The sequence below is a fragment of the Clupea harengus genome, chromosome 7, assembly GCF_900700415.2.
Source record: "Clupea harengus chromosome 7, Ch_v2.0.2, whole genome shotgun sequence".
Taxonomy (NCBI): domain Eukaryota; kingdom Metazoa; phylum Chordata; class Actinopteri; order Clupeiformes; family Clupeidae; genus Clupea; species Clupea harengus.
Window position 1 is genome coordinate 16,628,114 of NC_045158.1, and position 13,085 is coordinate 16,641,198.

Below are 13,085 nucleotides of genomic sequence, written 5' to 3' on the forward strand. Positions count from 1 at the left end.
GCAAAAGTTTGTCATGGCTTTTGCTGATATTGACCTGCCGGCACCCGCCAGCTGACCGGGATTGATTTTGGCTAGGCTTGCCTGAGAAAGAGGATCCCCGGAACCACCAGGGAAAACACGCACTCCCTGATCAATGCTGTGGGGTGCCTTTGAAGTCCGAGGGCATCAAGACGACTCAGAGTCTGAGTCCTTGGAGTGTCCACACACACACACACACACACACAATCACACACACACACCTGGCTCCAGTTCAGTGTCCTATGAGCATGTTGGGTACAGTCTCAGTTTCATTTTCTGTGTGTCCTGGGCTTTTAACAGACTCTCATTCAGGTGTGCAACTCTGAAGTTCATTAGAGTTCATTAGAAAAATTATCAATGTAAAAGGTGTCCCAGTCCATGGAGCCGTCTGCAGGTTTGATACACATACTGTATGAATCCCAGCCCCTGTCACAGCTGACAGGCATTGTCCAATACTGCCATCTGCTGGACAGACAGGTGAAAGAGGAGACCTGTGCAACTCTCCAAACTGTCAAACATTATTTCCCGATCAGCCAGTGATTGGCCTGTATAGAAAGCATTATGTCCACAACCTTTATGTTTACTCCTTATAGGTAAAACAACATCCTTCATAACCTTTCTCAACCATACATACTCCATATCTACGCATTCTAATGGCTGAATTCTGCTGTGTCCCTAAGAGTGTGCACAGCATTCTGCTTCTCTAATGTTCTTATTACAGTGTGTGGCTGCTATTTTCCACAATTATGTTGCTTCTCCACCAACAGCATCATGTTCATTAGTATTTAGTATTCGGATTTAGACTTTTCTTCAATAATAAAATCAACAATGTTTGATTTTAAATAAAAAAAGGTATCAGATGAACTAACTCTGCATCAATACCCACAACTGGACGTAATCTGATATAAGTGTATTTAGGAGGAATTACTTAAAATTGTGCAACAGGCCCTATCTCAGTTATCACTATGGTTTGTACAAAAACACCAGGAGGACACAGTTGAGACAACGTTTAGCTTACCTGTGACCTAGTTCAGATGTTTTGCTATAGTGCCTTCTAGTGACATTTTCTGTGACATTACATGTGCCAACATGAGAGGCAAATCAAACCCTGAATCGCCAGTGTGTTTACAGTGTAGCTTATCCATAGGAAACACCACAGCGCAAATGAGGCCAGCATACTCCTCAAACACAGGTTTAATTATGTGGACAGTTTAGAGATGCAGTAAACATCCTCATACCAGCTGAATAGGGAGCCTCTTGTCAGACGGCTGGGATTCAGTCCTTAGAGCATAGACCACTAAGAAATGAAAAAGAAAGATGACCATGAAGGCTTTTTAAAAAGAAAGATGGCTGTGAATGACTGTCTGAGATGTAAGGGGAATCGAAGATGTCCATATTGTACAGGTCTGTTCCGGCTGTGTGTCTTTGATTGCAAGTTTTCTCATATGGAATGACTTACTAAAACATGTTAAAACGAACGAAAACTGAAAAAGTGGTTAAAAGACAAAACACTTGCAGAACAATACCCTGTAGATTAGAGCTATGGTGAGACATTGCTAAACTGTATTAAAATAAACTTAAACTCAAGTTGTTTAACTGTAAATATTTGGAGGATTTGGTTTTCCACCACACAAACTCATCTCAGATTTTAAACACCAGAGGACAACTGATATAAAAATATCATGAAGGGTTGTCAGGCAAATAACTAATATCCCTTTACTCTCAAAATTAAAATGTACTCAATATTTCAATTGTACTTGATATTTGAACTCAGTAAGTCACTAAATCACACCAGACACACAATTTAGTGACAGAAACAGCAGCATGACTGGAGAAGGTCAAGACATGACCAGACAAGACTCTGATGTAGCATCAGAAATATGCCCGTCAGTCGGATAGAATGTGATTATACAACCATGTACAATCAAAAACACAGGATTGTTTTTATTTCCTTAAAGAAAGGGCAGTACTTGGCAAGAAATAAATGTTTCAAACGACAGAAAAGACTTTCGAAAACACTGATCTGAAAAAGGGCTCTCTGTAAAAAAAACTTGCTGTATCTGTAAATGTATCTCTCTTTAGATTTACCATTGCGTCAACACAGCCCTGCATATGCCTCTGCACAGTGCGTGTGCATTGAAGTCCATTATGAATATTGTATACAAGTTCAATATGTAGGCTACAGTGAATCTATCTAACCGTTCTTCTAACCAACAGCAACAAAAATCTTTGCTATGATAAAGCTAAATCTCTTACCTATGTTAGTTCTTGCGAGTGTGTGTTAGTTGTTTTAGTTGGATTTTAGTTGAGTTAGGTTATTTGGTTCATTTTGATTTAGGTTCTGTTGTTTTGGCATTTGCACGAACTAAATGTTGTCGCTTAGTTGAGCGACTGGGATTTTCTTTTGTTGCGTTCGGTTTCCAATTACAAGGACTATGGTAGTCTATTGGTGATCGCTGTGCGAGCCTATTTAAAAAGTCCACTTAATATATTTACATATTTCACTATTCACGCACCTGTAAAATCAGCATATAAAGTTGCCTCAACGTTTTGTTTGGAATGTTTCCGCAGGCTCAAGGCGCGTGTAACCAAAAGGGCGTGAGAGATTGGCAAACGGGACGGTTAGCTACTTTTGGTCTACCTGCACGACCTCCCAAGCCAAGCCTACCGCAGGAGGACACACTTTCCTATTGGCGTCTATTAAAAAATAGCATGGACTCAGTAAAACAAACGGAATAATTTTCTTTTGTCGATTATTACACCGGTTCACATGTGAGGATGCAGTCAGTTGGAGTTATTTTTCTTGTTTTACTAAGTAAGTAAACTTTCAGTTTATTGGGGTTGTCACTTTTTTTTTTTTGACGAAATGAAGATTGCACACTCACAGCGTAGAGTAGCCTAGTCATATAACCAACAGAAGCAGCCTGAACAGGAATCCCAAAAGCGATCGAATAAGATTGAACATCAAATCAGACAGGAAACTTTAGATATTCCATCGCTGCTAATACGTGTTACTATGGATGCTTAATCACGTATTCTAAGCAAGTATGCTTTGTAGTTATATGATCTTTTAATGCATGTTTTAATGCATGTGTTTACTAACTTTGATACATAATACTTTTCACAAACTGTATGAGTATGAGATGATGAATCATATCCAAATTAAAGTCACATAAGGTATTTCGTTTTTTTCCACCCGAATTACTACACTGTTGTTATTCCGACTAAGTAAAAAGTTACATTTATTTAACAGTGTTCACAGTTTTTACTCTTTCAGTACGTTTTTGCCTCAGCATTCCAGGTTTTGTGTGTCTAGCCTTCTGTTTCCTCTCAACCCAGTATAACATGCTTGGGCATGCAGTTCAAACCATAAGGTGGTCTGGAATGAACCACAGAAATAAACAGTGAATTCCATGCCCTGTGGCAATTAGATAACAGGGAATGCTGTTTACACATGAAGGATATTAGGTGAAACAACTGTAGCATATATGGCTCAGGCTAAAGTTGCTTAAATGATTAAGCTAAAAGTCCAATTTGTAGTACTACTCATAAGGGGGCTTACACAATTACTGATCATTCTATCCCTATGTCTTTATCCCTATATGTAAGCAAACAATGTTAATCAGAGATAACACCTTGCTATGATATTGTACAGGTTTCATTAGGGTGGGGGGGGGGGGGGGATTCCACTTCACTCACTAATTCATTTTCCTCAGGTAACAACCTCCGTTTTGCAGCACCCTTCAATGTTGGAACAACAGGAGTGAAAATTTTCTCAGGACCTGCAGATGAGCAGTTTGGCTATACGGTGCAACAGTTAACAAATCACCAGGGCAAATGGTAAAACATCCTTTACCACCATATACTGTACAGCATTTTAAAAAAACACGTGTCCTGTAAGGCTGTGCTGTTTTCTACTCCTAAAGTAAGATATTCTTTGATGGCTTCCTTTGGTCCAGGCTCCTAGTTGGTTCTCCTTGGAAAGGTTACCCTGACAACAGGAGGGGAGATGTGTACAAGTGTCAGATACCAGGGTCAAAAACTACCTGTGACAGACTCAACCTCCAGAGTAAGATGGCTATACCAGACCTTGCATGTGATGAGTCCTTCGGGTATAATGTGTATAGAGTGTGTTTTGTCGTCTATAAATGGATCAGTGTATTTGCTTTCTCTGTGTTGTGGTCTTTTATTCAGACTCAGTGAGTGTCCCATCAGTGACAAATATCAACGTAAACATGAGCCTTGGAATGACACTCACGAGAATACCAAAAACCAACGGATTGATGGTGAATCACACATTTATGTAATTGATCTATTACTAAACTGATGTAAAATGCCATTAAATTCTACAAGATCTAATCTTTGAAACTAATATGAAACTTAAGAGAGAGAGTTAATGGTACTTCTATGAAAAAAAATGGATCTTAGAGATGTTGTGTTTGCAGTAGGCCAGCGCTGTGTGTTTTGCCCTGATACAATGATACACTCGATGATAAATGTATGTCCTTTGTCTGAAGGCTTGTGGTCCTCTGTGGGCTCAGCAGTGTGGAAGTCAGTATTTCTACCCAGGAGTCTGTGCAAACATGAGCCCCCTCTTCAGTGTCCAGAGCACACTATCTCCTGCCATACAGAGTAAGACCACACTCCCCCGTCTGTTACGAACTCTGTTTTAGTGACAGAACAGAAGCAGTAGTATTATCAGAGGAATAAAGACATTTCAGGAAGTAACAAGTGCCGCTGATGCACTAGATGTATTGATGGCTACAGAAGCAGATGATACATTGACTAGAGCGTATAGCTGGTAGAGGCTATGGTAAACATATGGATTTAGCATAAGGCTTACTGTGGATAAGGATAAGTGTTACTGTGTTCGTGGGAGTGTTAGCTGACACTTGCTGTGAGTCACACACTTAAACACACATTCATACACATAAACACACATGCATTAGTATATGTTAACACACACGCACTATACACAATGTATATTGTACATGATGCTACAGTGTTTAGTAAATCAATATCTTGTCGACTACACTGGTCCTAAATTGCTATTGTTTTTTCCTTATTTCTTAGCTTGTGGAGGTCCGATGGATATCATAATTGTCCTTGATGGCTCTAACAGCATCTATCCATGGAATCCAATGAATGAATTCCTCCAGAAATTGATCCCAGTTCTGGATATTGGACCACGCAATACCCAAGTAACCCTTCAGACCTCCATTGCTTTTCTTTAGGGCTTAAAGTCACACATCAAACATTACTGTTATAAAACAAAAACATATTTGAAATTAAACATGAAGTTTACTAACTTTACCATAAAGTAATAATAATGCATAATAACATACAGTTTCGGATAACGCTTTATTTGGATTGTCTGCCTACAGAGACTTCACTAAGAGTCTTTCTAATTGTTCACTGAACATCACCTTAACCAGACCCAATCCCTAACCCTAACTTTAACCATAAATTGTAATTAATTGAGATTCAAAAGATTGTTCATGGTTCTGAGCATATGTAGGTAGTCTGTAGGGGATTTTGTTTTGTGTTGAGTATCAAATAAATATTACAAGTGTATTACAACTATTACAAAAAGAATTTCCAGAAGAAGCATGTAAAAACGTAGACGATTAATTACAGCATGAAAACAACATACAGAATAAAGCACATGATTCATTCAAAGGTTTTAGGCTGTAAGTACCTCACACAGAAAAGCAAACATGTGATGCTTAAATAATGATCGTATTCCAGGTGAGCGTTATACAGTATGCAGTGGACCCAAACTTCGAGTTCAAACTGAATCAGTACAAAACCAAAGCGGCCATCTTGAAAGCTGTATCTGCAATTACACAGAAATATGGCCACTCTACCAACACCTTCCAGGCTATTGATTTTGCAGGGTTTGTGAACTTTATATTTTAAAACTGAAGGATATTTCTTCTGGAGAATATATGTTGTACATCTTATCACCTTGAGATGTCATACAGTTATGAAGTAAACATTTTTTTGTGAAACTGACTTTTAAAACATACAGGTGTGTTGTGCAGAACATGTAGGTACAGTATGTGTATGCTATTACACTAGAATTTTAAAGAAATATAAATAGTTAGCCATATTCAATAACACAGCATACATAACTGGTCCAGATACATTGGCTATGAAGAATGATTTTACAGCTATATTCTTCCATTTTGGTATTTCACTGTTGATTTGACTTACCTTAATCCATTTAGGTCAGTCCTTCTTACATTCTGAAAGAGTAAGTGAACTACGTTTTTGCAGTGATTTTGGATTCAAACCTGAAAATGGTGGCCGGCCTGATGCTGCCAAAGTGATGGTCGTGGTGACAGACGGGGAGTCTCATGACGTTGCCTTTGCGGAGCGGGTCCTGGCTAAGTGCGAGGCAAACAAAATCACACGCTTCGGCATTGCCGTAAGTCCCAAACCCACACACCGAGGTTAACCAAAGGATGCTTCTCATCCCACTATTACATGTCACTGTGGTAAAGACAAAAATAGTCAAGCATGTTTGAATCAGTCAATGTTGCCCTCAGTTGGCAGCTGTGTTTCAATGAAGTGTGACCATTGCTGATAATTTTCTCTTGGGATTTTGTAGGTATTGGGGTCCTATATAAGAAATAACATAGACACCACGAAGCTCATTGCTGAAATCAAGTCCATTGCCAATAAGCCAGCAGAGAAGTTTTTTTTCAATGTGTCAGAAGAGGCAGCTCTGGTTAAAATTGGTGGGACACTGGGAAACAGGATATTCAACATTGAAGGTAAAACACCTCTTTTTTTTGGTCACAATTCACATTGTTGAGCAGAATTTGACAGTTTTACGGCCCGATGTGTCTCTCCTCCTCATTCCTTGTCGGCTCAAATCCATTTGTGGTGGTTAATGTCATGTTTTGTTTTTGGAAATAGGTACCGGCAAAGGGGGTGAAAGTTTTCAGATGGAGATGGCTCAAGTGGGATTCAGTGCACACTACTCAAGCAAAGATGTAAGATCTTTGCGTACAGTTTAAATTTCTGAATTTTTTGTGTATATATATTTTATGTTTATACATTTACTGATGTTCAAAACAGTAATCAGTGTAGTACTTATGGAAAGTGGAATGTGTAGAATACAGCAAGCTTGGGATGAAGAGGGGGAATTCATAAACCATAGATTTGGGGAGAGTGTGCAGAAACACTAGGCAATGTACAACAATACAGTAATAAAGGCTGCATTCAAATCTACAGTATGTTGTTTAATGTATGCAAAAGTGTTTTTGTTATCATGTGCTATTTAGGAGACCCCACTGTTCTGTTATGCTTTGCTACACCAGGACGAGCTCATGCTGGGTGCTGTGGGGGCGTACGCTTGGAGTGGAACTGTGGTGCACCAAACTGGGCAGAGGACGGACATCTTCCCTTTCTCCACGTTTCAGGACATCCTGCAGGATAAAAACCACAGCTCACTCCTAGGTGCCAAAGCTCTCTGACACTCTTCTGACCCATTAGTACTGTAATGCAGAGGAGGAACAACACACAGATGTCTTAGGCTTCTCGGCTGTTCACTGTGACGCACATAGGAAACACTGATTCTGAATGGGAAAACACACAAGGGAGGTCTAATACCCACATAACACAGTAGGGAAGGGTGGACACATACACTAGCTATACAGGATACTACTACTATTACTTCACGAACACATAGGGATTTACACATATCACACAGACTACAAGGAAGAAGGAAGACACAAGTACACTCCAAGATTTAACACAATTAAACATTAACACTCTCACCACATTCACACAGCACTCTGGGATCACTACATCCCATACACACACATGCAGAAGTATGATACCCTCTCTGCACGCTACAGTACGCTACTCAAGCTAGAGATGTGAACCAATAAATGAATCTTTAAATTGCCTTATGAAGATTTTATTTGCATAGAACACAGTATATTGTTTAGGAATGGTGTCTTCCTTAATCATGGCTAAAAGCTTCTTCTCAATGTTTAGGATATTCTGTGGCAACACTAAGTGATGGAGTTGTACAGTATTACGTGGCTGGTGCTCCACGATCTAACCATTCTGGTCAAGTCATAGTTTACACCTTAAACTCCCAAAGGAAGGTCACAGTGATTGACTCTCAGAGAGGACAACAGGTTGGTACTGAACAAAAAAGTGTGCAATGCTTGTGGCTTCTGAGATACATTGATCTGTGTGGGCCCTTGTTTCATTGATGGGCAACGAGCAACATGTCCGTCGTGCATGAACTAAGGCTATCGTGTGACGTGTGGGAGCATTACGCTGACCCATCCGTGTTTGCACTTGGTATTTAATAAGTAAAATGTTTTTGCCAAGCTTTAATTAATGCCCGGCGGGCTTTGTTTGATGCTTTACTCACTGCCCGTCTATGAAATTAGGACCCATTGTCTGTATTTAGAATGTGTGATGACAAAAAGTGAACTCTGTTAAAACATTGACAGTAATGAGAATAATAGACTTTTATAGACTTGAATGTATCTTTATTATTATGCATATATCTTTACAATGTCTCATGAATTAAACTCATTTCAAAGTATAGTAATGCACATGAGAAACACATCATGAAAGAAATCAAAATGGCCTCCGTGTCCTGTTGGGCTCATTAGATTGGCGCGTACTTTGGGAGTGTGCTGTGCGGGTTAGACGTGGATAAAGATGGCGTGTCTGACGTGCTGTTGGTGGGGGCACCCATGTTCATGAGCGCACAGAAGAGGGAACAGGGCCGGGTGCACCTGTTTTCCATCACCAAGGTATGGCTTGTTTAATTTCATTCATTCATTTATCAATCAGATGATCTAATCAAAAGGGACAATAAGATATACATTTGTATCATTACATGTGCTACCTGTGAATTGAACCAAAAACTGTTCAGGGTTCAGCCTGCTATATCAATAAATCATACCATTACATCATTCTAAACTAATTTAATCGATTATGATTCAATAAATCATACTAACATAACATAACAACAAACATAACGCTCATATGCTGACTACTTGTGACCTGTTATTTTGAAGGGCATCCTTAGTGAACAGGGATACCTCGATGGCCCATCCAGCCCAGATGATGCTCGTTTTGGCACGACCATATCCCCCGTGTCAGACTTGGACCTGGATGGTTTCAGTGATGTTGTGGTGGGAGCTCCACTGGAGGATGGAGGCAAAGGGGTGGTGTACATCTACAATGGAGTTAAAAGAACTCTCAACAAACAGCACTCCCAGGTAGCCATCTCATGAGGCACTGCAGAACTGCAGGGTTTGAGCATGATTTCGATTTTTTTGCCATGTGATTTCAGCAGTTTTCAGTAGGTTGTTCATGTGTCTCTTTCCACTGTTAAAAACACATGGGACCATAGGACATGATCAAATCTGTCATTATTGAAGAACATGCATTTTTAATGAGATACTTTGGTGCTGTAGTTATTGTAGCAATAGTCTTTTGATATCTCTAATTGTGTGGTAGCGCAAGCAATCACATACAGTTATTCTTAAATGTTATAATTATTATTATTATTATTATGTGATGCATTATAATAATAATTATAATAATAATAACTGCTAGATTAATTAAGCCAGTTCATTTTATTAAGACAAAAACCAGGTGTGAATTTTCATTTGTATGTGCAACCAACTCGTAAAACTTGAAGTGGAGCAGCCTCGAGTTGACTTGAGGAGGCTCCCTAGCACCATGAATGCAAGGATTTCGGCAACACGCAGATCTCTGAGTTAAACTTTCGAATGCCTATTGACAAATTATGCTTTGTATGGATGGATTTTAAATGTCTGTCTTTATCACCTTGTCGCAAGCTGCGATACTCAGGACTGCAGGTTAGTGAAACCGTTTTTATTTCAGTGATTAGATTTAGCTAATAACAGCATTGTATATCAGATCACTGTAAAATTAACAACAATAACTGATTAATACATTGATTGATTCATATTAAAATTTTCAATCTTTTATTTTAATTAAATTATATTTTAACAGCAGAGTGTGTGGGACAGTGGGTCATGGGTAATTAGAGAATGACTGCCCTGTGCCTTGTTAGATGACATTTACTGCTAATCCAACTGGTGGTTTTGAAGTCAAACCTTTCTTTCATAGGGTGAAGTGTTAGCATCCATGTCATTGCAGAAGCATCCATGAACTGTAACTGCTGCTGTGGTGCAATCAAATTCACATTTAGTTTCGAACTGAGAAACTCAGTTATGAAGTCACTTGTGTTTTGTTGTTTTCTTTTCAGAGAATACTTGGCTCAAGATTAGATCCGAAAATGCAGTATTTTGGAAGGTCACTGGATATCAGTGGAGATCTGAATGATGACACAATACCAGATATTTCAGTGGGGGCCCTGGGGAAGGTGGTTCAGCTCTGGTGAGCTTTCTGGTTATGCATGATTATCTGATCATGAGGAATGTCAATGGCAAATGGAATGGACTGCATTTATATAGTGCTTTTCTACTCACAGAGCTCTCAAAGCGCTTGACATGTTAATGCCTCAGACATCTACCCATATGGAGTTCAATGGGTTGAGGAAGCATATATCAATAATTTGCTATACTGTTTTTTTCCTCTCAATATTCATGTAGGATTGTTGTCTTAATCAGAAACTCTTGTGTTGTCCTATCATGTCATTTAAAACAGAATATCTGGCTATGGCTTCATCAGTAGCTAGTTGTTGTCGTTTTATACAACCTTGCTCTTACAACATTCACTTGTACAGTGACTCAATATCTGATGAATTGCAAAATCAACTCTTTGCAGGTCAAGAGAGGTGGCAAGAGTGACTGCAACAGCTTTCTTCAAGCCAGATAAAATCAACATACTTGGAGCCAAATGTGATGTGAATGGCAGAACGTTATTGTGTGTTGAGGCTCACATATGCTTCAGTGCTTCATTCAGACCAAAAGCTCCTGTTGGGCCTTTAAGTGGTAAGGTGGATTCAGAACCACTAACTGAACTAATTAACTGAAATGTTTCCTGACTTATACAAGAAGTAATGTCTCTCTGCCTTCTGTCACAGGGATAACTTACAACTTCACACTTGATGCAGATCTCCAGTCCTCTCATGTAACGTCACGTGGATTGTTCAAACAGAACAACGACAGGGTCTTGAGTGGGATAGTCCCATTTTCAACTAAACCCATTTGTCAACCCTCTCTAATCTATGTTCAGGTAAGAAGCCCAGAGAATATTCTTTAAGACTTTTGCAGAACTTCCTTATGAGTCATGGACCTTTATCTCTAATTTGGTTTTCCTTGTCCACTGTTGCAGACTGTAAATATTTGTAAAAGACTATTCTAAATAGTCATCACAATGTCTTTCCACACAGGAGGCGTCAGACTTTGTGAATCCTCTTGGGCTGCGGGTGGACATCGGCCTTCATCGACCTGATGCCAGCCCCGTGCTGGATGTGTACTCCACCCACGCCTGGGCATTTTCAGTGAGGTTCCTTGCTGTTGTTTCACACACACACACAGTGATACTGTGCTGCTGTAATTCGGATATGAATGCTTAGCATGGACATTGTTTATCCTTAGGGTGTGATGATCATACTGGTCCTCTCTACACTAATTTACACTGTTAATCAGAGGGCAAATATTTTGAATGTCAAATGTGATACTAAGACTGATGTCACTACAAAATTGTTACTACAGTGTTACAGGTTAAAGCTAAATCTATGATAACAGATGAGATTGTTATTATAACTAACAGTTGTTCTACTGTTTGGATCATGGTATTTATCTTTCGGGCAGATTCCCTTCTCCAAAGACTGTGGATCTGATAATGTGTGTTTGACTGACCTTGTGCTAAAAGTCAAGAAGGGAAAAGCTGTGCCCAGGTGAATGTCTTCTAACTTTGAATGAACTATGAATGTCTTCTAACTTTGTCATATATGCCATTTCATGGAAGATTGGGATTGTGCCTATTGAACAAGATGTTCTGCAAAAATTGTTTTGTAGTTCTTCTCCAATGCTTGTCAGCTACAAGAACAGAAGAATTTCCTTTGAGGTTGTGGTGAAGAATATGAAGGAGAATGCTTACAATACCCAGATATTAACAACTTACTCCAAGAATCTCTTCTATGCATCAGTCACACCCCCGGTCAGTTTTGAGGAACTTCTTTGCAAGCCTTGGTTTTGGTGGAATGAAATCTATCAATCCGTAACAAAGAGGTCATGAGATTATCTTGCTACCTAAACAAATATCATTGAATTGAATTGAAGTGATGTGAATGGAATTGGAACAGGATTGAATTGAACTGAATTTAATGAAATTGAGTTGAATTTAACTGAACTGAACAATAATGTTTCTATTACACCCATGGCTGCTTTCTTTTGTTTTCAGACCGATGGGACAAACGTGAAATGCTCCTCTGTAAAGGATTCACTTTCCCTTGCTTGTCAAGTAGCATACCCTGCCCTAGAAAAGAACCAACAGGTATGCTGGTATAATGCAGCTGTGTGCAGGACTGTATATTTATAATGTAACTGGGGCACCGGGGAAGAACTGGGGAAGTAAAATAACGAATTCATGCACTCCTTTTTTGAAGGTGACTTTTTTTGTTCACTTTGATTTTAACCTCAACCACCTGCAAAGCGAAGCACAAGTGGATTTTATGGCGCAGAGGTGAGAAAAGACCTGTATTGTCTGTATTGTGGTGGGAGGTTTGCATCAAGACAATTCGAAGATCATTATATGTACCTCTACTTACTGTTTGCACCTGTATTGTGGGCATGTCCATCCATCTCCATTACAGTGATGGCAAAGAGGAGCGTCCAGCAGACAACAGTGTCCGTATCACAATCCCAGTTCGTTATGACTCTGAACTCATCCTGACAAAGTGAGTTTTTGGAATGTCACTGTAGAGATACCAGCTCAATGTCGGACACATAACTGAAACATAATGAATGAAACAACATTTTTAAAGGAAGTTCACATTTCTATATGTTAATTGAAGTAATAATTAATTAATCAGTGATCGACGCCACTGATATTCTGAAATATTGTCCTCAAACACTGACTGGCTC

The 13,085-nt window shown here is 39.3% G+C and overlaps 1 pseudogene; it reads left to right on the forward strand.

Annotated features, from left to right (window-relative positions):
- LOC105901089 overlaps nt 1-13,085 on the forward strand; it is a 95,074-nt pseudogene that overhangs the window by 79,924 nt on the left and 2,065 nt on the right.